We start from the raw sequence: 26,104 nt of genomic DNA, 5'->3' as shown, positions 1-26,104 counted from the left end.
GTAACAAAGTTTATTGTGCATAATTCCAATCTTTTTATTGTATTTCTCATATTTTCTCTTGCACCCACTTGTGTAATTTTTTATTTAAATCTTTCAAGTGATGTAAAATCCTTCGGGTGGCCAATATTGTTGTAAATTAGTCTTTAAGAGGTATTCTTTATTCAAAATTTGTTTCTTATCTTAGTAAGGGTTTACTTAAGGTTTTCGGATGAAAACCCTCAGGGGAAGCAACTCTATCTTGCATACTTAAAATATAGTGATTTTAAAGGTTAAACATTGTCCTCGAAATTTTCAAATTCGTGAATTTGGAAAAATCTGTAGTTGTGGTAAGTTAAGACAGTGGAGCTAGACAATAGGGGTCGAACCACTATAAATCCTTATGTTGATTTTCCTCTTCCATATTTCTTCCAAAATTTTAAATCATCAATCCATCCCTCCTCTTGGTTTATACTGAGATTTAAAAATAGTTAATATTTACAGTATAAAAAATATCTTGAAAGTTCTTTTTTTAATTGCAATTCAAGAAGATGGTGCATTGTTTAAAATTCAGGGATTCGTGGTGTAATGACACAAAGTTGTTGAAGGAAAAAAATGTTCAAATCGTTCAGTAATTACTTTAGCTGCTCATTGTGAAAATGGATGATGGCATGGATTTGAAGTTCAAGAAAATATCTGAGAAGGATGCTGTGAAACTCGAGTTATCTTTCACGTTGGAGGAGTTTAAGGAAGCGGTATGGAGTTGTGACGCCAACGGGTTTGTGTTAAATTCGCATTGGTTTATATGAAAGATAATGGCATGGCTACAACTTGGCTACTGCTAGGGGTGAAAAGATCAACATTATTTAAAGTTTGGAAGTGATATATTCTTTATTATTTTTTAGTAGTTTGGCCAGATGTCGTTATTTATATGTTTTTTTTTCTTAATATAAAAATTATTACATTATGGGAGCGTTACAAATACCAAATTTGAACCGCCATTGTCAACCACTGATGGCTTCTTTCTTTGTTTACTCAATTAAAGCTTCAACTATTATTATAATTAATACTTAAAACACAGTTCACCGAATTAATTGTGTTGACTTATGGTTAAGGTATTCACCGCTCTAGCTATGGCCTGAATTCAAATCGCGTTAGTCATGTTGTTGTTATGGCTTTACCATCCTCTCATAATTCACAAAAAAATGAAACAAAAACACAGTTCACCAATCTACTCGTTTTAGTATATTTGTTAAGAGTATAATGTTGTAAGTGAAATGATATATATGAAAATCAGTTCATAAACTTAATGAAAAACATAACATTCTATTTATAGAACTAATTATTTATTTTCCAAAACCTCACCATTGTTTTAAATTACAATTTATTTAAGGATTTATCGACATTTCGTTGACAATCATTCTATGTATCATCAACAGGGATACCATCGCTAAGACCTGGATTGGTAGCCTGAGAAGTAGGGGAGGAACTAGCGGTACTGCCAACTGTAGAAGCTCCAGCTGGTGCACTTGCAAGGCTGCCACCAGCGGATGAGGCGTCGGTTGAAACGACGCCGGCAAGAAAAATCAAAACCAAAGCAAGAAGAACAAGTTGGCGTGCCATTTTTGTTTCAAAATGTGGTCTCTGTGTTTATTAAGCAACAATTTTTTTTAAAAAAAAAGAGAGAAAAGAAGTGATTAGCAATGGAGAGATGCAATATGTTTGTTATCATGATTAGCGTATTAATACTAGTAAATTACCGAATATAAGGGCAATTAATTTTCTTTTAATTTTAAACTTAGCCACTAATCATACTATTTTTAAGTTCGGCAATCTTATAATTATTCAAAATTGGGTTTGGTGAATGTTAATTATTAGAATGGCCAAAATAGATTAAACTGATTTCATTTTATATCATTACTATTGGTGTAAATATCAAAGCATACATGAATTTTGATCTAATGTGTCATGCCATACATATGAAAATTATTATATGTATTCATTTTTTAAATACGTATATTTGAATCAAAATAAACCTTTAATTTATATATTAGAACCACATATCGAGGTCTAGGTGTATAATTAAAGTTGATGTAACAAATTGCACATTGGACCAAAGTTCATGTATAAATTTGATAGTTATCTCCTTTCATAAATTATTCTTAAAATTTTGAGTTAATTGCACTGCACATCCTCAAACTATGTCTCTCATTTCAAAGTCGACCCAAATTTCAAAACATTCTAATTACATCTTAAAACTACCTATATGAAATCAACCAAGCATTGCCATTATACAAGCCCTTAATTTAACTATTAAATGGCTTGTAAAATGTGATGTGACATTTTAGAGGAGAGTAAAATGTTGTTGTATAAGTTTTAAAACTAAAAACTAGATATAGAGTAAAATCGAAAAAAAGAGAAAGGAAACAATAATTTCTCTAAAAGCTACACTAATGAGGTAATGAACCCTTTCCATCTTTGATGCGATACTCACGGGTTCAACTATCATATTTCTAAGGAACGAATCGGACTCCAAAGACCAAATTTACCAATGCTTATGCCCTTACAATTGCATTTAATGCTCAAATTAATGTCTGTAATGACTACAAATCACAAGAGGATATAAATAGAGTTCAAGAACACTAATAACAAGATAAGAAACAAGGTAACAAAGTTTGTTGTGCATAATTGCAATCTGTTTTATTGTATTTCTCATATTTTTTCATGCACCCACTTGTGTAATTTTTTATTTAAATCTTTCAAGTGATGTAAAATCATTCGAGTGGCCAATATTGTTGTAAATTAGTCTTTAAGAGGTATTCTTTGTTCAAAATTTATTTCTTATCTTAGTAAGGGTTTACTTAAGGTTTTCGGATGAAAACCCTAAGGGGAAGCAACTCTATCTTGCATACTTAAAATATAGTGATTTTAAAGGTTAAACATTGTCCTTGAAATTTTCAAATTCGTGAATTTGGAAAAATCTTTAGTTGTTGTAAGTTAAGACAGTGGAGCTAGACAATAGGGGTCGAACCACTATAAATCCTTATGTTGATTTTCCTTTTCCATATTTCTTCCAAAATTTTAAAACATCAATCCATCCCTCCTCTTGGTTTATATTGAGCTTTAAACATAGTTAATATTTACTGTATAAAAAATATCTTCAAAGTTGTTTTTTCAATTGCAATTCAAGAAGATCGTGCATTGTTTAAAATTCAGGGATTCGTGGTGCAATGACACAAAGTTGTTGAAGGAAAAAAATGTTCAAATCGTTCTGAAATTACTTTAGCTGCTTATTGTGAAAATGGATGATGATATGGATTTGAAGTTTAAGAAAATATTTGAGAAAGATGCTGTGAAACTCGAGTTATCTTTCACGTTGGAGGAGTTTAAGGAAACGGTATGGAGGTGTGACCCCAACTAGTTTGTGTTAAATTCGCATTGGTTTATATGAAAGATAATGGCATGGCTACAACCTTGGCTACTGTTGGGGGTGAGAAGATCAACATTATTTAAAGTTTGGAAGTGATATATTCTTTATTATTATTTAGTAGTTTGGCCAGATGTCATTATTTATATGTTTTTTTTTCTTAATATAAAAATTACTACATTATGGGAGCGTTACAAATACCAAATTCCAACCGCCATTGTCAACCACTGATGGCTTCTTTCTTTGTTTACTCAATTAATGCTTTAACTATTATTATAATTCATACTTAAAACACAGTTCATCGAATTAAGTGTGTTAACTTATGGTTAAGGTATTCACTGCTCTAGATATGGCTTGAATTGAATTCGCGTTAGTCGTATTGTTGTTATGGCTTTACCATCCTCTCATAATTCACAAAAAAAAACACAATTCACCAATCTACTCGTTTTAGTATATTTGTTAAGAGCATAATGTTGTAAGTGAAACGATATATATGAAAATCAGTTCATAAACTTAATGAAAAACATAACATTCTATTTATAGAACTAATTATTTATTTTCCAAAACCTCACCATTCTTTTAAATTACAATTTATTTTATGATTTATCGAAATTTCGTAGACAATCATTTTATGGGTCATCAATAGGGATACCATCGCTAAGACCTGGATTGGTAGCCTGAGAAGTAGGGGAGGAACTAGCGGTACTGCCAACTGTAGAAGCTCCAACTGGTGCACTTGCAGGGCTGCCACCGGCGGATGAGGCGTCGGTAGAAACGACGCCGGCGAGAAAAATCAAAACCAAAGCAAGAAGAACAAGTTGGCGTGCCATTTTTGTTTCAAAATGTGGTCTCTGTGTTTATTAAGCAACAATTTTTTTTTAAAAAAAGAGAGAAAGAAGTGATTAGCAATGGAGAGATGCAATATGTTTGTTATCATGATTAGCGTATTAATACTAGTAAATTACCGAATATAACGGCAATTAATTTTCTTTTAATTTTAAACTTAGCCACTAATCATGCTATTTTTAAGTTCAGCAATCCTATAATTATTCAAAATTGGGTTTGGTGAATGTTAATTATTAGAATGGCCAAAAATAGATTAAACTAATTTCATTTTATATCATTCCTAATGGTGTAAATATCAAAGCCTACATGAATTTTGATCTAATGTGCAATGCCATACATATGAAAATTATTGTATGTATTCATTTTTTAAATGCGTATAATTGAATCAAAATAAACCTTTCATTTATATATTAGAACCACATATCGAGGTCTAGGTGTATAATTAAAGTTGATGTAACAAATTGCACATTGGACCAAATTTCATGTACAAATTTGATATTTATCTCCTTTCATAAATTATTCTTAAAATTTTGAGTTAATTGCACTACACATCCTCAAACAATGTCTCTCATTTTAAAGTCGACCCAAATTTCAAAATATTCTAATTACATCTCAAACTTGTAACACCCCAAACCTGGCCCAGACGTTATGACCGGATCCGACATGCCACATCGAAGCGTTCAAAACATTTTATATTGTTGATCCAGAAAAACTTACTTAGTGTTTTAAAAGATAATTTCATTATAGGTTAAAGTGAATGGAATATGTGCACCAGGTAGGAAACCGAAAAAGAGGTGGTGAGTCCATCAGACTGCTTAAGTACCAAGCTCCCTTCGGATCCAATCCTAGACATGCATACCGCCATTGCCACACCTTAACGTCATGGATATTTCTAGGAAACCGATTTGATTAAGTCATTTTTAGGAAAAGTGATTAATTTTGGAAAATACTTTCATTGCGGAAGCTTTGCTTGTTGTCGTGTTATTTTGAAATCAATTGTTGTTTTTGAAAACGCGCCCTAAAGCTATCCAATTTCAACAGTTAAAATAAGTAATATCTATCTTAGTAATACATATTAAAACCATCAAAAATAATTAAGCGGCCTTATTACATTTAAAAACCCAAAACTTCAAACGTAAATAAAAGGATGTCCAGTTCACCAGAAGAAAATCAAACTTTCAGAGCAGGTGGCCTCTCCGAATTCCCTCACAGCTCGAAGCCCACTATGGTTGGGGATTTCCTGCGTGGATGAAAATAAAAGGGGTGAGTTTGGGGAAACTCAGTGTGTAAGGAAAACCCATTCAAAGTCCAAGTCAGCTCAAGCCTATTGGGCCTAAGCCCATTCAGGTAACAGTGGTACTGAACCAGAGCCCTTTTCAGATTACAATAAATTGGGCCTTAGCCCCTTATTCAGATAACAGTATGGCTCATAGGCCCATTTCAAAATACATGCAACATTAATAACATATGCAAGCCCATTTGAGGAGACGACTCAACCCACCAACCACTACACTCCACCTGTACCAGCCCTACACTCCATGTGGGGATTAGCTCAACCCACCTAGCCCAACACTCTACAGTTGCAGCCTTGCTGCTCAGTTAACAGTAAATTGAGGCAAAGCCTCCAGTACGTGGACAAGCCACTTTCAGTACTTCCTCCGTCAATATCCCAATCCCATGCATCAGATAATAACAACATGGCATGCAATAAATAACAATAGTCAAACATGCATTTAGGTCAATTTACCCCTTGGGGTATTTTGGTAATTTACCTACCAGGGGTAAAACTGTAAATTTTCTACTTTTAAAGGTATTTCAGTAATTTATCTATTTTAGGGTTTTTCATGCATATTCCTACTTTTCACGTACTAACAGAATCACGTACCGAGGGTTCTTACCGAATTGGGCCCGTTGGCCCATCATTCCAATTTTGACCCATTAAGCCCAAAAATATCGAGGCCACAGAAATCATGCACTTTGCAGTCCAAATTTTGCAGCTTACCAAAAACATTAATCAATTTACCTCATGAGCATTCGCACACTCGCAAATCTCCAAAATACCGGTTTTCGGCATTTCGGCTTTTCGACTTTTGCCGATCCAGACTAAGAAAAAGGGTGTTAGTTACACACCTGTTTGCGACGATATGCTGACGAGATCCACACACGAACTACCTACAATTGGATTACTAACACATTAATCTAACTATTCAAATACGAACTACGTATTAACCCCTTACAATATTCGGCCAACCACACCTACAGATCAGAGTAAGCTTATAAGAAATCAATAAGCAACTCATTAACAAATTTTTGTCAGTGTTTACCACATAATCATAATTTCAGTGCAAGCTGTCTCCCTGAGCAATAGTCACTAAATCATTTATAACTGGAGCTACAAAACTCCAAATCAAGTACCGTTAATTTTCCCTTAAAATAGACTCATATATCTTCTATCCATAAAATTTTCAGAATTTTTGGTTTAGTCAATCAATACCAGATTTTTCTCAAAGTTTCCCATGTTTCACTGTTTGACTAATCTGACCACTCTTCATTACGAATCAAATTTCTCATTGTACAGAATTCAAAATATGTTCTCGTTTATTCCATTTGAAACTAGACTCATTAATATTTAATTACATAATTTATGCAGCTTCTAACTCATCTCCCACAATTTATGGTGATTTTCCAAAGTCACGTTACTGCTGCTGTCCCAAGCAGATTTATTACTAAATCACTCTTTCACACCTAACTTGCATGCTTGTTATTTAAACATGTATATCACCAATCAATCATCACATATATATGATTTTACTTAAGTATAATCTCCATTTCATCATTTTAAAGCACAACATGTTAGCCGATTTTTTTCCCCTTAGCATCTAAGGCACATGCATGCTCATTTGTTTGGCTCAACTTCACCTATCTTCCATTTTTCATCAAAAGAACATGAAACAACAACCATTTCCTTCATTTTAATTCATGACTAAATGCTCACAACACAACTAAAAACCAAAATATGCTTCAAGAGTTAAGGTAGAATCAAGAAGAACTCATGAACCTCAAAATAGAAGCAAGGTACCATGAACTTACCTTCAATTTTCTTCCCCAAGTGACCGAACATTCAAGAGCTTTCTCCTCTCCTTTCTCTTCTCTAACTTTAGGCTATGATGAACAAAGATGGACAAAACTTTGTTCTTTTCACCCCTTTTTCTTTTAATAAAATTTCATATTTCATCCATTTAATTCTTTAATACAAAAGACATGAAATGCCCATCATGGAACATTTACCTAAACCATTATCATGGAACATTTACCTAACCCATTATAATGGAATATTTACCTAATCCATTATCATGGAACATTTACCTAACCCATTATCAATTTGTACCATGAATTATGGATATCAGGTGCTCATATTGTCTACAACAACATGCTGGTTGGCCACTTCATGTAAAATGGGAGGTTTGTCATGCAAATCCTCCTATTTTGCACTCCTATTTATTTGGCCACTTCAATTTAGCCTATAGCATTTTCAAACATTTTAACATAGGTTCTATTTCATAATTTCATCCCCTTTTTCTTATGGAACAAAAATTAACTAAAATTGTCGGGTTCTATCTTAAGCTTGGGCCTTCTAGAGGCCCACTAACATAATTAAACCTATGCCAACATTCACAGAATTACCGAAAATTGGGGCGTTACAAAACTACCTATATGAAATCAATCAAGCATTGCCATTATACAAGCCCTTAATTTAACTATTAAATGGCTGGTAAAATGTGATGTGACATTTTAGAGGAGAGTAAAATGTTGTTGTATAAGTTTTAAAATTAAAAACTAGATATAGAGTAAAATCGAAAAAAAGAGAAAGGAAACAATAATTTCTCTAAAAGCTACACTAATGAGGTATTAAACCCTTTCCATCTTTGATGCGATACTCACAGGTTCAACTATCATATTTCTAAGGGACAAATCAGACTCCAAAGCCACAATTTACCAATGCTTATGCCCCTACAATTACATTTAATGCTCAAATTAATGTCTGTAATGACTACAAATCATCAAGAGGATATAAATAGAGTTCAAGAACACTAATAACAAGATAAGAAACAAGGTAACAAAGTTTATTGTGCATAATTGCAATCTGTTTTATTGTATTTCTCATATTTTCTCATGCACCCACTTGTGTAATTATTATTTTTTAAATCTTTCAAGTGATGTAAAATCATTCGAGAGGCCAATATTGTTGTAAATTAGTCTTTAAGAGGTATTCTTTGTTCAAAATTTATTTCGTATCTTAGTAAGGGTTTAAATAAGGTTTTCGGATGAAAACCCTAAAGGGAAGCAACTCTGTCTTGCATACTTAAAATATAGTGATTTTAAAGGTTAAACATTGCCCTTGAAATTTTCAAATTCGTGAATTTGGAAAAATCTTTAGTTGTGGTAAGTTAAGGCAGTGGAGCTAGACAAGAGGGGTCGAACCACTATAAATCCTTATGTTGATTTTCCTTTTCCATATTTCTTCCAAAATTTTAAAACATCAATCCATCCCTCCTCTTGGTGTATATTGAGCTTTAAACATAGTTAATATTTATTGTATAAAAATAATCTTGAAAGTTGTTTTTTCAATTGCAATTAAAGAATATGGTGCATTGCTCAAAACTCAGGGATTCGTGGTGTAATGACACAAAGTTGTTGAAGGAAAAAATGTTCAAATCGTTCAGTAATTACTTTAGCTGCTGATTGTGAAAATGGATGATGGATATGGATTTGAAGTTTAAGAAAATATTTGAGAAAGGTGCTGTGAAACTTGAGTTATCTTTCACGTTGGAGGAGTTTAAGGAAGCGGTACGGAGTTGTGACACAAACTGGTTTGTGTTAAATTCGCATTGGTTTATATGAAAGATAATGGCATGGCTACAACCTTGGCTACTGCTGGGGTGAGAAGATCAACATTATTTAAAGTTTGGTATTGATATATTCTTTATTATTGATTAGTAGTTTGGCTTGATGTTGTTATTTATATGTTTATTTTCTTAATATAAAAATTATTACATTATGGGAGCGTTACAAATACCAAATTCCAACCGCCGTTGTCAACCACTGATGGCTTCTTTCTTTGTTTACTCAATTAATGCTTTAACTATTATTATAATTAATCCTTAAAACACAGTTCATCGAATTAAGTGTGTTGACTTATGGTTAAGGTATTCACCGCTCTAGATATGGCCTGAATTCAAATCGCGTTAGTCGTGTTGTTGTTATGGCTTTACCATCCTCTCATAATTTACAAAAAAAATAAAAACACAGTTCACCAATCTACTCGTTTTAGTAGATTTGTTAAGAGTATAATGTTGTAAGTGAAATGATATATATGAAAATCAGTTCATAAACTTAATGAAAAACATAACATTCTATTTATAGAACTAATTATTTATTTTCCAAAACCTCACCATTTTTTTAAATTACAATTTATTTAACGATTTATCGACATTTCATTGACAATCATTTTATGGGTCATCAATAGGGATACCATCGCTAAGACCTGGATTGGTAGCCTGAGAAGTAGGGGAGGAACTAGCAGTACTGCCAACCGTAGAAGCTCCAGCTGGTGCACTTGCAGGGCTGCCACCGGCGGATGAGGCGTTGGTAGACACAACGCCGGCGAGAAAAATCAAAACCAAAGCAAGAACAACAAGTTGGCGTGCCATTTTTGTTTCAAAATATGGTCTCTGTGTTTATTAAGCAACAATTTTTAAAAAAAAAAGAGAGAAAAGAAGTGATTAGCAATGGAGAGATGCAATATGTTTGTTATCATGATTAGCGTATTAATACTAGTAATCTACCGAATATAACGACAATTAATTTTCTTTTAATTTTAAACTTAGCCACTAATTATACTATTTTTAAGTTCGGCAGTCCTGTAATTATTGAAAATTGGGTTTGGTGAATGTTAATTATTAGAATGGCCAAAAATAGATTAAACTAATTTCATTATATATCATTACTAATGGTGTAAATATCAAAGCATTCATGAATTTTGATCTTATGTGTAATGCCATACATATGAAAATCCATGTATGTATTCATTTTTTAAATGCGTATAATTGAATCAAAATCAAACTTTCATTTATATATTAGAACCACATGTCGAGGCCTAGGTGTATAATTAATGTTGATGTAACAAATTGCACATTGGACCAAAGTTCATGTATAAATTTGATATTTATCTCTTTTCATAAAATATTCTTAAAATTTTGAGTTAATTGCACTACACATCCTCAAACTATGTCTCTCATTTTAAAGTCGACCCAAATTTCAAAACATTCTAATTACATCTCAAAACTACCTATACAAAATCAAACAAGCACTGCCATTATACAAGCCCTTAATTTAACTATTAAATGGCTTGTAAAATGTGATGTGACATTTTAGAGGAGAGTAAAATGTTGTTGTATAAGTTTTAAAATTAAAAACTAGATATAGAGTAAAACCGAAAAAAAACGAAAGGAAACAATAATTTCTTTAAAAGCTACACTAATGAGGTATTGAACCCTTTCCATCTTTGATGCGATACTCACAGGTTCAACTATCATATTTCTAAGGGACGAATTGGACTCCAAAGACCAAATTTACCAATGCTTATGCCCCTACAATTGCATTTAATGCTCATATTAATGTCTGTAATGACTACAAATCATCAAGAGGATATAAATAGAGTTCAAGAACACTAATAACAAGATAAGAAACAAGGTAACAAAGTTTATTGTGCATAATTGCAATCTGTTTTATTGTATTTCTCATATTTTCTCATGCACCCACTTGTGTAATTATCTTTTTAAATCTTTCACGTGATGTAAAATCATTCGAGTGGCCAATATTGTTGTAAATTAGTCTTTAAGAGGTATTCTTTGTTCAAAATTTATTTCTTATCTTAGTAAGGGTTTACTTAAGGTTTTCGGATGAAAACCCTAAGGGGAAGCAGCTGTATCTTGCATACTTAAAATATAGTGATTTTAAAGGTTAAACATTGTCCTTGAAATTTTGAAATTCATGAATTTGGAAAAATCTTTAGTTGTGGTAAGTTAAGGCAGTGGAGCTAGACAAGAGGGGTCGAACCACTATAAATCCTTATGTTGATTTTCCTTTTCCATATTTCTTCCAAAATTTTAAAACATCAATCCATCCCTCCTCTTGGTGTATATTGAGCTTTAAACATAGTTAATATTTACTGTATAAAAATAATCTTGAAAGTTGTTTTTTCAATTGCAATTCAAGAAGATGGTGCATTGTTCAAAATTCAGGGATTCGTGGTGCAATGACACAAAGTTGTTGAAGGAAAAAATGTTCAAATCGTTTAGTAATTACTTTAGTTGCTGATTGTGAAAATGGATGATGGATATGGATTTGAAGTTCAAGAAAATATTTGAGAAAGATGTTGTGAAACTCGAGTTATCTTTCACGTTGGAGGAGTTTAAGGAAGCAGTATGGAGTTGTGACACAAACTGGTTTGTGTTAAATTCGCATTGGTTTATATGAAAGATAATGGTATGGCTACAACCTTGGCTACTGCTGGGGTGAGAAGATCAACATTATTTAAAGTTTTGGTAATGATATATTCTTTATTATTTATTAGTAGTTTGGCCAGATGTTGTTATTTATATGTTTTTTTTTCTTAATATAAAAATTATTACATTATGGGAGCGTTACAAATACCAAATTCCAACCCCCGTTGTCAACCACTGATGGCTTCTTTCTTTGTTTACTCAATTAATGCTTTAACTATTATTATAATTAATACTTAAAACACAGTTCATCGAATTAAGTGTGTTGACTTATGGTTAAGGTATTCACCGCTCTAGATATGGCCTGAATTCAAATCGCGTTAGTCGTGTTGTTGTTATGGCTTTACCATCCTCTCATAATTTGCAAAAAAAAAAACACAGTACACCAATCTACTCGTTTTAGTAGATTTTTTAAGAGTATAATGTTGTAAGTGAAATGATATATATGAAAATCAGTTCATAAACTTAATGAAAAACTTAACATTCTATTTATAGAACTAATTATTTATTTTCCAAAACCTCACCATTCTTTTAAATTACAATTTATTTAATGATTTATCGACATTTCGTAGACAATCATTTTATGGGTCATCAATAGGGATACCATCGCTAAGACCTGGATTGGTAGCCTGAGAAGTAAGGGACGAACTAGCAGTACTACCAACCGTAGAAGCTCCAGCTGGTGCACTTGCAGGGCTACCACCGGCGGATGAGGCGTCGGTAGAAACAACGCCGGAGAGAAAAATCAAAGTCAAAGCAAGAACAACAAGTTGGCGTGCCATTTTTGTTTCCAAATATGGTCTCTGTGTTTATTAAGCAACAATTTTTTTCAAAAAAAAAGCGAGAAAAGAAGTGATTAGCAATGGAGAGATGCAATATGTTTGTTATCATGATTAGCGTATTAATACTAGTAAATTACCGAATATAACGGCAATTAATTTTCTTTTAATTTTAAACTTAGCCACTAATCATACTATTTTTAAGTTCGGCAATCCTGTAATTATTGAAAATTGGGTTTGGTGAATGTTAATTATTAGAATGGCCAAAAATAGATTAAACTGATTTCATTATATATCATTACTAATCGTGTAAATATCAAAGCATTCATGAATTTTGATCTAATGTGTAATGCCATATATATGAAAATAAATGTATGTATTTATTTTTTAAATGCATATAATTGAGTCAGACACCAAAGACCAAATTTACCAATGCTTATGGCCCTACAATTGCATTTAATGCTCAAATTAATGTCTGTAATGACTACAAATCATCAAGATGATATAAATAGAGTTCAAGAACACTCATAACAAGATAAGAAAAAAGGTAACAAAGTTTACTCTTTTTATTGTATTTCTCATATTTTCTCATGCACCCACTTGTCTAATTATTTATTTAAATCTCTCAAGTGATGTAAAATCATTCAAGTGGCCAATAGTGTGGTAAATTAGTCTTTCAGAGGTATTCTTTGTTCAAAATTTATTTCTTATCTTAGTAAGGGTTTACATAAGGTTTTCGGATGAAAACCCTAAAGGGAAGCAACTCTATCTTGCATACATAAAATATAGTGATTTTAAAGGTTAAATATTGTCCTTGAAATTTTCATATTCATGAATTTGGAAAAATCTTTAGTTGTGGTAAGTTAAGGCAGTGGAGCTAGACAATAGGGGTCGAACCGCTATAAATCCTTATGTTGATTTTCATATTCCATATTTCTTCCAAAATTTTAAAACATCAATCCATCCCTCCTCTTGGTTTATACTGAGCTTTAAACATAGTTAATATCTACTGTATAAAAAATATCTTGAAAGTTGTTTTTTCAATTGCAATTCAAGGAGATGGAGCATTGTTTAATATTCAGGGATTCGTGGTGCAATGACACAAAGTTGTTGAAGGAAAAAATGTTCAAATCGTTCAGTAATTACTTTAGCTGCTTATTGTGAAAATGGAGCGTGGATATGGATTTGAAGTTTAAGAAAATATTTGAGAAGGATGCTGTGAAACTCGAGTTATCTGTCACGTTGGAGGAGTTTAAGGAAGCGGTATGGAGTTCTGACACCAACTGGTTTGTGTTAAATTAACATTGGTTTATATGAAAGATAATGGCATGGCTACAACCTTGCCTACTGCTGGGGTGAGAAGATTAACATTATTTAAAGTTTAGTAGTGATATATTCTTTATTATTTATTAGTAGTTTGGCCAGACGTCGTTATTTATATGTTTATTTTCTTAATATAAAAATTATTACATTATGGGAGCGTTACAAATACCAAATTCCAACCGCAATTGTCAACCACTGATGGCTTCTTTCTTTGTTTACTCAATTAATGCTTTAACTATTATTATAATTCATGCTTAAAACACAATTCATCGAATTAAGTGTGTTGACTTATGGTTAAGGTATTCATCGCTCTAGACATGGCCTGAATTCAAATCACGTTAGTCGTGTTGTTGTTATGGCTTTACCATCCTCTCATAATTCACAAAAAAAAACACAGTTCACCAATGTACTCGTTTTAGTAGATTTGTTAAGAGTATAATGTTGTAAGTGAAATGATATATATGAAAATCAGTTCATAAACTTAATGAAAAACATAACATTCTATTTATAGAACTAATTATTTATTTTCCAAAACCTCACCATTCTTTTAAATTACAATTTATTTAATGATTTATCGACATTTCGTTGACAATCATTCTATGGGTCATCAATAGGGATACCATCGCTAAGACCTGGATGGGTAGCCTGAGAAGTAGGGGAGGAACTAGCAGTACTGCCAACTGTAGAAGCTCCAGCTGGTGCACTTGCAGGGCTGCCATCGACGGAAGAGGTGTCGGTAGAAATGACGCCGGCGAGAAAAATCAAAACCAAAGCAAGAACAACAAGTTGGCGTGCCATTTTCGTTTCAAAATGTGGTCTCTGCGTTTATTAAGCAACAATTTTTTTTAAAAAAAAAGAGAGAAAGAAGTGATTAGCAATGGGGAGATGCAATATTTGTTATCATGATTAGCGTATTAATACTAGTAAATTATCGAATATAACGGAAATTAATCTTCTTTTAATTTTAAACTTAGCCACTAATCATACTATTTTTAAGTTCGGCAACCCTATAATTATTCAAAATTGGTTTGGTGAATGTTAATTATTAGAATGGCCAAAAATAGATTAAACTGATTTCATTATATATCATTACTAATGGTGTAAATACCAAAGCATACATGAATTTTGATCTAATGTGTAATGCCATACATATGAAGATAAATGTATGTATTCATTTTTTAAATTCGTATAATTGAATCAAAATAAAACTTTCATTTATATATTAGAACCACATATCGAGGTCTAGGTGTATAATTAAAGTTGATGTAACAAATTGCACATTGGACCAAAGTTCATGTATAAATTTGATATTTATCTCCTTTCATAAATTATTCTTAAAATTTCGAGTTAATTGCACTACACATCCTCAAAACTATTTCTTTCATTTTAAAGTCGACCCAAATTTCAAAGCATTCTAATTACATCTCAAAACTACCTATATGAAATCAATCAAGCACTGCCATTATACAAGCCTTTAATGTAACTATTAAATGGCTTGTAAAAAGCGATGTGACATTTTAGAGGAGAGTAAAATGTTGTTCTATAAGTTTTAAAAATAAAAACTAGATACAGGGTAAAACCGAAAAAAAGAGAAAGTAAACAATAATTTCTCTAAAAGCTACACTAATAAGGTATTGAACCCTTTCCATCTTTGATGGGATACTCACAGGTTCAACTACCATATTTCTAAGGGACGAATCGGACTCCAAAGACCAAATTTACCAATACTTATGCCCCTACAATTGCATTTAATGCTCAAATTAATGTCTGTAATGACTACAAATCATCAAGAGGATATAAATAGAGTTCAAGAACACTCATAACAAATAAGAAACAAGGTAACAAAGTTTATTGTGCATAATTCCAATCTTTTTTATTGTATTTCTCATATTTTCTCATGCACCCACTTGTGTAATTATTTATTTAAATCTTTCAAGTGATGTAAAATCATTCAAGTGGCCAATATTGTTGTAAATCTTAGTAAGGGTTTACTTAAGGTTTTCGGATGAAAACCCTAAGAGGAAGCAACTTTATCTTGCATACTTAAAATATAGTGATTTTAAAGGTTAAACATTGTCCTTGAAATTTTCAAATTCGTGAATTTGGAAAAATCTTTAATTGTGGTAAGTTAATGTAGTGGAGCTAGACAATAGGGATCGAACCACTATAAATCCTTATGTTGATTTTCCTTTTCCATATTTCTTCCAAAATTTTAAAACATCAATCCATCCCTCCTCTTGGTTTATATTGAGCTTTAAACATAGTTAATATTTACTGTATAAAAAATATCTTGAAAGTTGTTTTTTCTATTGCAATTCAAGAAGATGTTACACTGTTTTAAATTCAGGGATTCGTGGTGCAATGACACAAAGTTGTTGAAGGAAAAAATGTTCAAATCGTTCAGTAATTACTTTAGCTGCTGATTGTGAAAATGGATGATGGATATGGATTTGAAGTTTAAGAAAATGTTTGAGAAAGATGCTGTGAAAATCGAGTTATCTTTCATATTGGAGGAGTTTAAGGAAGCGGTATGGAGTTGTGACACCAACTGGTTTGTGTTAAATTCGCATTGGTTTATATGAAAGATAATGGCATGGCTACAACCTTGGCTACTGCTGGGGTGAGAAGATCAACATTATTTAAAGTTTGGTAGTGATATATTCTTTATTATTTATTAGTAGTTTGGCCAGATGTCGTTATTAATTTATATGTTTCTTTTCTTAATATAAAAATTATTACATAATAGGAGCGTTACAAATGCCAAATTCCAACCGCCATTGTCAACCACAGATGGCTTGTTTCTTTGTTTACTCAATGAATGCTTTAACTATTATTATAATTAATACTTAAAACACAACTCATCGAGTTAAGTGTGTTGACTTATGGTTAAGGTATTCACCGCTCTAGATATGGCCTGAATTCAAATCACGTTAATCGTGTTGTTGTTATGGCTTTACCATCCACTCATAATTCACAAAAAAAAACACAGTTCACCAATCTACTCGTTTTAGTAGATTTGTTAAGAGTATAATGTTGTAAGTGAAATGATATATATGAAAATCAGTTCATAAACTTAATGAAAAACATAGCATTCTATTCATAGAACTAATTATTTATTTTCCAAAACCTCACCATTCTTTTAAATTACAATTTATTTAATGATTTATCGACATTTCGTTGACAATCATTCTACGGGTCATCAATAGGGATACCATCGCTAAGACCTGGATTGGTAGCCTGAGAAGTAGGGGAGGAACTAGCAGTACTGCCAACTGTAGAAGCTCCAGCTGGTGCACTTGCAGGGCTGCCACCAGCGGAAGAGGCGTCGGTAGAAATGACGCCTGCGAGAAAAATCAAAACCAAAGCAAGAACAACAAGTTGGCGTGCCATTTTTGTTTCAAAATGTGGTCTCTGTGTTTATGAAGCAACAATTTTTTTTTAAAAAAAAGAAAAGAGAAAGAAGTGATTAGCAATGGAGAGATGCAATATGTTTATTATCATGATTAGCGTATTAATACTAGTAAATTACCGAATATAACAGCAATTAATTTTCTTTTAATTTTAAACTTAGCCACTAATCATACTATTTTTAAGTTTGGCAATCCTATAATTATTGAAAATTGGGTTTGGCGAATGTTAATTATTAGAATTGCCAAAAATAGATTAAACTGATTTCATTTTATATCATTACTAATGGTGTAAATACCAAAGTATACATGAATTTTGATGTAATGTGTAATGCCATACATATGAAAATAAATGTATGTATTCATTTTTTAAATGCGTATAATTGAATCAAAATAATACTTTCATTTATATATTAGAGCCACATATCGAGGTCTAGGTGTATAATTAAAGTTGATGTAACAAATTGCACATTGGACCAAAGTTCATGTATAAATTTGATATTTATCTCCTTTCATAAATTATTCTTAAAAAGAGAAAGTAAACAATAATTTCTCTAAAAGCTACACTAATAAGGTATTGAACCCTTTCCATCTTTGATGCGATACTCACAGGTATAACTACCATATTTCAGGGACGAATCGGACTCCAAAGACCAAATTTACCAATACTTATGCCCCTACAATTGCATTTAATGCTCAAATTAATGTCTGTAATGACTACAAATCATCAAGAGGATATAAATAGAGTTCAAGAACACTCATAACAATATAAGAAACAAGGTAACAAAGTTTATTGTGCATAATTCCAATCTTTTTTATTGTATTTCTCATATTTTGTCATGAACCCACTTGTGTAATTATTTATTTAAATCTTTCAAGTGATGTAAAATCATTCGAGTGGCCAATATTGTTGTAAATAAGTCTTTAAGAGGTACTCTTTGTTCAAAATTTATTTCTTATCTTAGTAAGGGTTTACTTAAGGTTTTCGGATGAAAACCCTAAGGGGAAGCAACTCTATCTTGCATACTTAAAATATAGTGATTTTAAAGGTTAAACATTGTCCTTGACATTTTCAAATTCGTGAATTTGGAAAAATCTTTAGTTGTGGTAAGTTAATGTAGTAGAGCTAGACAATGGGGATCGAACCACTATAAATCCTTATGTTGATTTTCCTTTTCCATATTTCTTCCAAAATTTTAAAACATCAATCCATCCCTCCCCTTGGTTTATATTGAGCTTTAAACATAGTTAATATTTACTGTATAAAAAATATCTTGAAAGTTGTTTTTTCTATTGCAATTCAAGAAGATGGTGCACGGTTTTAAATTTAGGGATTCGTGGTGCAATGACACAAAGTTGTTGAAGGAAAAAATGTTCAAATCGTTCAGAAATTACTTTAGCTACTCATTGTGAAAATGGATGATGGATATGGATTTGAAGTTTAAGAAAATATTTGAGAAAGATGCTGTGAAACTCGAGTTATCTTTCACATTGGAGGAGTTTAAGGAAGCGGTGTGGAGTTGTGACACCAACTGGTTTGTGTTAAATTCGCATTGGTTTATATGAAAGATAATGACATGGCTACAACCTTGGCTACTGCTGGGGTGAGAAGATCAACATTATTTAGAGTTTGGTAGTGATATATTCTTTATTATTTATTAGTAGTTTGGCCAGATGTCGTTATTAATTGATATGTTTTTTTTTCTTAATATAAAAATTATTACATAATGGGAGCGTTACAAATACCAAATTCCAACCGCCATTGTCAACCACTGATGGCTTCTTTCTTTGTTTACTCAATGAATGCTTTAACTATTATTATAATTAATACTTAAAACACAATTAATCGAGATAAGTGTGTTGACTTATGGTTAAGGTATTCACCGCCCTAGATATGGCCTGAATTCAAATCACGTTAGTCGTGTTGTTATTATGGCTTTACCATCCACTCATAATTCACACAAAAAAAAACACAGTTCACCAATCTACTCGTTTTAGTAGATTTGTTAAGAGTATAATGTTGTAAGTGAAATGATATATATGAAAATCAGTTCATAAACTTAATGAAAAACATAGCATTCTATTTATAGAACTAATTATTTATTTTCCAAAACCTCACCATTCTTTTAAATTACAATTTATTTAATGATTTATCGACATTTCGTTGACAATCATTCTACGGGTCATCAATAGGGATACCATCGCTAAGACCTGGATTGGTAGCCTGAGAAGTAGGGGAGGAACTAGCAGTACTGCCAACTGTAGAAGCTCCAGCTGGTGCACTTGCTGGGCTGCCACCAGCGGAAGAGGCGTCGGTAGAAATGACGCCTGCGAGAAAAATCAAAACCAAAGCAAGAACAACAAGTTGGCGTGCCATTTTTGTTTCAAAATGTGGTCTCTGTGTTTATGAAGCAACAATTTTTTTTAAAAAAAAAGAAAAGAGAAAGAAGTGATTAGCAATGGAGAGATGCAATATGTTTATTATCATGATTAGCGTATTAATACTAGTAAATTACCGAATATAACGGCAATTAATTTTCTTTTAATTTTAAACTTAGCCACTAATCATACTATTTTTAAGTTTGGCAATCCTATAATTATTGAAAATTGGGTTTGGCGAATGTTAATTATTAGAATTGCCAAAAATAGATTAAACTGATTTCATTTTATATCATTACTAATGGTGTAAATACCAAAGCATACATGAATTTTGATGTAATGTGTAATGCCATACATATGAAAATAAATGTATGTATTCATTTTTTAAATGCGTATAATTGAATCAAAATAATACTTTCATTTATATATTAGAGCCACATATCGAGGTCTAGGTGTATAATTAAAGTTGATGTAACAAATTGCACATTGGACCAAAGTTCATGTATAAATTTGATATTTATCTCCTTTCATAAATTATTCTTAAAAAGAGAAAGTAAACAATAATTTCTCTAAAAGCTACACTAATAAGGTATTGAACCCTTTCCATCTTTGATGCGATACTCACAGGTATAACTACCATATTTCTAAGGGACGAATCGGACTCCAAAGACCAAATTTACCAATACTTATGCCCCTACAATTGCATTTAATGCTCAAATTAATGTCTGTAATGACTACAAATCATCAAGAGGATATAAATAGAGTTCAAGAACACTCATAACAAGATAAGAAACAAGGTAACAAAGTTTATTGTGCATAACTCCAATCTTTTTTATTGTATTTCTCATATTTTCTCATGAACCCACTTGTGTAATTATTTATTTAAATCTTTCAAGTGATGTAAAATCATTCGAGTGGCCAATATTGTTGTAAATTAGTGTTTAAGAGGTACTCTTTGTTCAAAATTTATTTCTTATCTTAGTAAGGGTTTACTTAAGGTTTTCGGATGAAAACCCTAAGGGGAAGCAACTCTATCTTGCATACTTAAAATATAGTGATTTTAAAGGTTAAACATTGTCCTTGACATTTTCAAATTCGTGAATTTGGAAAAATCTTTAGTTGTGGTAAGTTAATGTAGTAGAGCTAGACAATGGGGATCGAACCACTATAAATCCTTATGTTGATTTTCCTTTTCCATATTTCTTCCAAAATTTTAAAACATCAATCCATCCCTCCCCTTGGTTTATATTGAGCTTTAAACATAGTTAATATTTACTGTATAAAAATATCTTGAAAGTTGTTTTTTCTATTGCAATTTAAGAAGATGGTGCACTGTTTTAAATTTAGGGATTCGTGGTGCAATGACACAAAGTTGTTGAAGGAAAAAATGTTCAAATCGTTCAGAAATTACTTTAGCTACTCATTGTGAAAATGGATGATGGATATGGATTTGAAGTTTAAGAAAATATTTGAGAAAGATGCTGTGAAACTCGAGTTATCTTTCACATTGGAGGAGTTTAAGGAAGCGGTGTGGAGTTGTGACACCAACTGGTTTGTGTTAAATTCGCATTGGTTTATATGAAAGATAATGACATGGCTACAACCTTGGCTACTGCTGGGGTGAGAAGATCAACATTATTTAGAGTTTGGTAGTGATATATTCTTTATTATTTATTAGTAGTTTGGCCAGATGTCGTTATTAATTGATATGTTTTTTTTTCTTAATATAAAAATTATTACATAATGGGAGCGTTACAAATACCAAATTCCAACCGCCATTGTCAACCACTGATGGCTTCTTTCTTTGTTTACTCAATGAATGCTTTAACTATTATTATAATTAATACTTAAAACACAATTCATCGAGATAAGTGTGTTGACTTATGGTTAAGGTATTCACCGCCCTAGATATGGCCTGAATTCAAATCACGTTAGTCGTGTTGTTGTTATGGCTTTACCATCCACTCATAATTCACACACACAAAAAAAACACAGTTCACCAATCTACTCGTTTTAGTAGATTTGTTAAGAGTATAATGTTGTAAGTGAAATGATATATATGAAAACCAGTTCATAAACTTAATGAAAAACATAACATTCTATTAATTATTTATTTTCCAAAACCTCACCATTCTTTTAAATTACAATTTATTTAATGATTTATCGACATTTCGTTGACAATCATTCTACGGGTCATCAATAGGGATACCATCGCTAAGACCTGGATTGGTAGCCTGAGAAGTAGGGGAGGAACTAGCAGTACTGCCAACTGTAGAAGCTCCAGCTGGTGCACTTGCAGGGCTGCCACCAGCGGAAGAGGCGTCGGTGGAAATGACGCCTGCGAGAAAAATCAAAACCAAAGCAAGAACAACAAGTTGGCGTGCCATTTTTGCTTCAAAATGTGGTCTCTGTGTTTATTAAACAACAATTGTTTTTTTTTAAAAAAGAAGAGAGAAAGAAGTGATTAGCAATGGAGAGATGCAATATGTTTATTATCATGATTAGCGTATTAAAACTAGTAAATTACCGAATATAACGGCAATTAATTTTCTTTTAATTTTAAACTTAGCCACTAATCATACTATTTTTAAGTTCGACAATCCTATAATTATTGAAAATTGGGTTTGGTGAATGTTAATTATTTGAGTGGCCAAAAATAGATTAAACTGATTTCATTTTATATCATTATTAATGGTGTAAATACCAAAGCATACATGAATTTTGATGTAATGTGTAATGCCATACATATGAAAATAAATGTATGTATTCATTTTTTAAATGCGTATAATTGAATCAAAATAATACTTTCATTTATATATTAGAGCCACATATCGAGGTCTAGGTGTATAATTAAAGTTGATGTAACAAATTGCACATTGGACCAAAGTTCATGTATAAATTTGATATTTATCTCTTTTCATAAATTATTCTTAAAATTTTGTGTTAATTGCACTACACATCCTCAAACTATGTCTTTCATTTTAAAGTTGACCCAAATTACAAAACATTCTAATTACATCTCAAAACTACCTATATGAAACCAATCTAGCATTGCCATTATACAAGCCCTTAATTTAACTATTAAATGGCTTGTAAAATGTGATGTGACATTTTAGAGGAAAGTAAAATGTTTTTGTATAAGTTTTAAAATTAAAAACTAGATATAGAGTAAAACCGAAAAAAGAGAAAGTAAACAATAATTTCTCTAAAAGCTACTCTAATAAGGTATTGAACCCTTTCCATCTTTGATGCGATACTCACAGGTTCAACTACCATATTTCTAAGGGACGAATCGGACTCCAAAGACCAAATTTACCACTACTTATGCCCCTACAATTGCATTTAATGCTCAAATTAATGTCTGTAATGACTACAAGTCGTCAAGAGGATATAAATAGAGTTCAAGAACACTCATAACAAGATAAGAAACAAGGTAACAAAGTTTATTGTGCATAATTCCAATCTTTAACAAAGTTTATTGTGCATAATTCCAATCTTTTTTATTGTATTTCTCATATTTTCTCATGCACCCACTTGTGTAATTATTTATTTAAATCTTTCAAGTGATGTAAAATCATTCGAGTGGCCAATATTGTTGTAAATTAGTCTTTAAGAGGTACTCTTTGTTCAAAATTTATTTCTTATCTTAGTAAGGGTTTACTTAAGGTTTTCGGATGAAAACCCTAAGGGGAAGCAACTCTATCTTGCATACTTAAAATATAGTGATTTTAAAGGTTAAACAATGTCCTTGAAATTTTCAAATTCGTGAATTTGGAAAAATCTTTAGTTGTGGTAAGTTAATGTAGTGGAGCTAGGCAATAGGGATTGAACCACTATAAATCCTTATGTTGATTTTCCTTTTCCATATTTCTTCCAAAATTTTAAAACATCAATCCATCCCTCCTCTTGGTTTATATTGAGCTTTAAACATAGTTAATATTTACTGTATAAAAAATATCTTGAAAGTTGTTTTTTCTATTGCAATTCAAGAAGATGGTGCACTGTTTTAAATTTAGGGATTCGTGGTGCAATGACACAAAGTTGTTGAAGGAAAAAATGTTCAAATCATTCAGTAATTACTTTAGCTGCTCATTGTGAAAATGGATCATGGATATGGATTTGAAGTTTAAGAAAATATTTGAGAAAGATGCTGTGAAACTCGAGTTATCTTTCACATTGGAGGAGTTTAAGGAAGCGGTATGGAGTTGTGACACCAACTGGTTTGTGTTAAATTCGCATTGGTTTATATGAAAGATAATGGCATGGCTACAACCTTGGCTACTGCTGGGGTGAAAAGATCAACATTATTTAAAGTTTGGTAGTGATATATTCTTTATTATTTATTAGTAGTTTGGCTAGATGTCGTTATTAATTTATATGTTTTTTTTCTTAATATAAAAATTGCTACATAATAGGAGCATTACAAATACCAAATTCCAACCACCATTGTCAACCACTGATGGCTTCTTTCTTTGTTTACTCAATGAATGCTTTAACTACTATTATAATTAATACTTAAAACACAATTCATCGAGTTAAGTGTGTTGACTTATGGTTAAGGTATTCACCGCCCTAGATATGGCCTGAATTCAAATCACGTTAGTCGTGTTGTTGTTATGGCTTTACCATCCACTCATAATTCACAAAAAGAAACACAGTTCACCAATCTACTCGTTTTAGTAGATTTGTTAAGAGTATAATGTTGTAAGTGAAATGATATATATGAAAATCAGTTCATAAACTTAATGAAAAACATAGCATTCTATTAATTATTTATTTTCCAAAACCTCACCATTCTTTTAAATTACAATTTATTTAATGATTTATCGACATTTCGTTGACAATCATTCTACGGGTCATCAATAGGGATACCATCGCTAAGACCTGGATTGGTAGCCTGAGATATAGGGGAGGAACTAGCAGTACTGCCAACTGTAGAAGCTCCAGCTGGTGCACTTGCAGGGCTGCCAGCAACGGAAGAGGCAGCAGTAGAAATGACGCCTGCGAGAAAAATCAAAACCAAAGCAAGAACAACAAGTTGGCGTGCCATTTTTGTTTCAAAATGTGGTCTCTGTGTTTATGAAACAACAATTTTTTTTTAAAAAAGAAGAAGAGAGAAAGAAGTGATTAGCAATGGAGAGATGCAATATGTTTATTATCATGATTAGCGTATTAATACTAGTAAATTACCAATTATAACGGTAATTAATTTTCTTTTAATTTTAAACTTATCCACTAATCATACTATTTTTAAGTTCGGCAATCCTATAATTATTGAAAATTGGGTTTGGCGAATGTTAATTATTAGAATGGCCAAAAATAGATTAAACTGATTTCATTTTATATCATTACTAATGGTGTAAATACCAAAGCATACATGAATTTTGATGTAATGTGTAATGCCATACATATGAAAATAAATGGATGTATTCATTTTTTAAATGCGTATAATTGAATCAAAATAATACTTTCATTTATATATTAGAGCCACATATCGAGGTCTAGGTGTATAATTAAAGTTGATGTAACAAATTGCACATTGGACCAAAGTTCATGTATAAATTTGATATTTATCTCTTTTCATAAATTATTCTTAAAATTTTGTGTTAATTGCACTACACATCCTCAAACTATGTCTTTCATTTTAAAGTTGACCCAAATTTCAAAACATTCTAATTACATCTCAAAACTACCTATATGAAACAAATCTAGCATTGCCATTATACAAGCCCTTAATATAACTATTAAATGGCTTGTAAAATGTGATGTGACATTTTAGAGTAAAGTAAAATGTTTTTGTATAAGTTTTAAAATTAAAAACTAGATATAGAGTAAAACCGAAAAAAAGAGAAAGTAAACAATAATTTCTCTAAAAGCTACTCTAATAAGGTATTGAACCCTTTCCATCTTTGATGCGATACTCACAGGTTCAACTATCATATTTCTAAGGGACGAATCGGACTCCAAAGACCAAATTTACCAATACTTATGCCCCTACAATTGCATTTAATGCTCAAATTAATGTCTGTAATGACTACAAGTCATCAAGAGGATATAAATAGAGCTCAAGAACACTCATAACAAGATAAGAAACAAGGTAACAAAGTTTATTGTGCATAATTCCAATCTTTTTTTATTGTATTTCTCATATTTTCTCATGCACCCCCTTCTGTAATTATTTATTTAAATCATTCAAGTGATGTAAAATTATTCGAGTGGCCAATATTGTTGTAAATTAGTCTTTAAGAGGTATTCTTTGTTCAAAATTTATTTCTTATCTTAGTAAGGGTTTACTTAAGGTTTTTGGATGAAAACCTTAAAGGGAAGCAACTCTATCTTGCATACTTAAAATATAGTGATTTTAAAGGTTAAACATTGTCCTTGAAATTTTCAAATTCGTGA

At 31.6% G+C, this 26,104-nt stretch overlaps 1 long non-coding RNA gene across 1 annotated transcript; it reads right to left on the bottom strand.

The window, feature by feature from the left end:
* Positions 1-19,383: 19,383 nt before the first annotated feature.
* Positions 19,384-22,181, bottom strand: LOC121208543 (uncharacterized). Its single transcript, XR_005903658.1, has 2 exons — positions 21,827-22,181; positions 19,384-19,437 (listed from the first exon to the last, which is right to left on the bottom strand). It is a non-coding gene; the product is annotated as an uncharacterized lncRNA (long non-coding RNA).
* Positions 22,182-26,104: the final 3,923 nt, after the last annotated feature.

This window comes from Gossypium hirsutum, chromosome A10 (assembly GCF_007990345.1).
Source record: "Gossypium hirsutum isolate 1008001.06 chromosome A10, Gossypium_hirsutum_v2.1, whole genome shotgun sequence".
In the NCBI taxonomy this organism is placed as follows: Eukaryota; Viridiplantae; Streptophyta; class Magnoliopsida; order Malvales; family Malvaceae; genus Gossypium; species Gossypium hirsutum.
Note: the sequence above shows the minus strand (reverse complement) of the source record. Positions and strands in the feature narration are given on the sequence as shown.